The sequence below is a fragment of the Vigna unguiculata genome, unplaced genomic scaffold (assembly GCF_037176805.1).
Source record: "Vigna unguiculata cultivar grain cowpea cultivar isolate G323 ecotype 2 unplaced genomic scaffold, ASM3717680v1 ptg000478l, whole genome shotgun sequence".
Taxonomy (NCBI): domain Eukaryota; kingdom Viridiplantae; phylum Streptophyta; class Magnoliopsida; order Fabales; family Fabaceae; genus Vigna; species Vigna unguiculata.
In genome coordinates this window covers 20,161-22,535 of record NW_028197113.1, presented here as the reverse complement: position 1 = coordinate 22,535, position 2,375 = coordinate 20,161, and positions in this window count along the sequence as shown.

Below are 2,375 nucleotides of genomic sequence, written 5' to 3'. Positions count from 1 at the left end.
TTCCCTTGATGTCAGTCTATTCCAACAAAGCACACAATAAGTGAGATGAGCCTGCCAGCTCCGCCTTGGCCCTATGCCTTTTGGCCAGCTCGTCTGGACTTGGCTTTGACCGGTCTGCCCCCCTCTTGCAAGGATTCGACGCCTCCACTTGATGCTTTACGCCCACGCTTCGTTCAGGCAGCGCTACTCGGATATGTCTTGCCAATCGCCAAAGCAGTGCTACTTCCAGGATTTTTTTCGGCCAAGCTCGGGAACCTTCCCTTTAGTGAAAGGCTCTATCCCGGGACGAAGATAAAGAGGGGGGGAAGGCCAAGTACGAGATCACAGGGATCGGGCTGGAGCTTGACAAGAGCGATACAGGAAACCATACAATCGAAGGCTAGCAAGAAGAAGCAAAAAGATAGTCAAAGCTCAAGGGATTCATCACGAAGGCAAGTGCTCCAGCGGAAGCTATCAATTCAAAGGGAAGACCGGGTAGTGGTAGTTAACCGGGGGAGGGAGCAGCTCATCCGTCAGGATGGGATCCCTCTACTTCACGTTTTTGGCTTATCTTTTTATTGCTCAGACGCTTCCCATTGTCCGTCTGGTTGATGAAATAGGGGTTCCCGGTGAAGAAGAGGAGAAAGAAGACCTCAATCGTAAAGTAAGATCATATATCCTTTACACCCTGTCACGAACTATGATGGAACTGCCCGGCTAGCCATCTCATATGCTTCACACATGATGTTCGATTGCTTTCATAGAGCACATGACTATCTTCCAATCTAGTCTCGGTGGATGCTTTGCTACACACCCCTTTACTGGGACTGTCTTTGGCAAAGCCCGGTGATTGTATAATGGATACAGCTCATTGAGAAGAAGGCTTTCCCTCTTTCCTGTCCGGCCAAGTTTGAACTTCGATCGCTGGAAACTCATGCTTTCAGGCTTGCGTGCTTGTTCGAAACTCTTGATCTTCTCTCTAATCCCCATGCCATGATAGGAAAAATGGACCTCAATAGTAAGAAAACCCTGGAACAACGGAAAGGCTTCTCCCAAGGGAGATGGTCCCATAGCGTCTATCAGAGTCTGTTGATTGCCTTTTTATCTTTCTCCTCCTTCCCCTTCCATTCTATATCAGCTAGCTGGAAAAAGGGCTGTCCCGATGTGACTTGTCATCCTTGATGGCGGTCTTCTAACTCTTATGGCTACTCCATGCGGCTAGCGCCTTCCCATCCGAGTGACATAAGCCTTCCCCTGCAGTGAAGTTTCTTCCGCTTGAAAAAAAAAAGCATTTCTTATCCATCGCTCGTAGGGGTACTACTTCTCTCCTACTATCAAACCATATCGAAAAAGGAAGTCTTTCTAGCACTGATATGGCTCATGCTCCATAGCCTACTTAATTAACCATGCTCTCGTTCGTGCCCCATGTCTTCCATAAGTAAGTAAATGGCTCATAAGACAAGCAAGAATTCAAGCATCATTTCCAGGCACGTGTAAAATCAAATAATAAGGGACGGTCGGGATCGGTCTTTGTGCCTATGGGAATAAAGAACCTGGCCTTCGGGCAATTCATGTCTTTCTTTGATTTAGTACTACTTTAGTTTTTCAAAGGAAGATATTTTCTTTCCCTGCAGTGCTATAGTGCGCTTGGACTCTATCTCCGCTCCGCTGTCTGGCTTTCATGAAGAAAGATTGAAAGCGTCCTTATGTCAAAGATGTTCGTGTACTTTTAGAAATAGGACTGCTCTTTCTAGGACTGTTAGCCCTGGTCTCTAGCCACCTAGAACTACCAGAGACTCGATCCACCTCAGGAACATTCAAAAGACTAAACTGGAACTCACTTATTGTCTCATGCCACCTCGGAAGATAAGACATATTCTCAGACAGAAAAGAAAGGACTTACCACTTGGCCACACTAAGAAGCCGGAGTCTGAGCTAGTAGCTAGCCCCAGGTATAGAACTGGAGTTCTCTATCAGGGAATTCCAGGAGTGAAATAGCAGGATTTTTTTTTTCATTGGATAGTGGTGCTACATGGAGTTAGGAAAAATAGGATCTCATGTGGAAGAAGGGCTAGACTGAAAGAAGATCTAAATAAGACAGGATTGTGACCTAATAAGCTAAAAATTCCGGACTCTACTCTAAGAAGTAAGCAAGCGCTACGCCCCTTGAAAGCGAAAGCGAGGAAAGGCTAATTGCGAAGAATCCTGTTATCGAATTAGCTCTTGCTGCGCCTTGTTCTCGAATAAGCTCTTTGAAACAGGAAAATAGCGTATCGTATAGGATATAGGAATGGAAAGGTATCGATTGCGGGCGGCTTTGAACCGGAGAGTTCTAAGGATCGTTGCGTAGGCCTCTTATCTTTGCGGGTGGATGCCCATGGAAAGCTGTTAAAGCA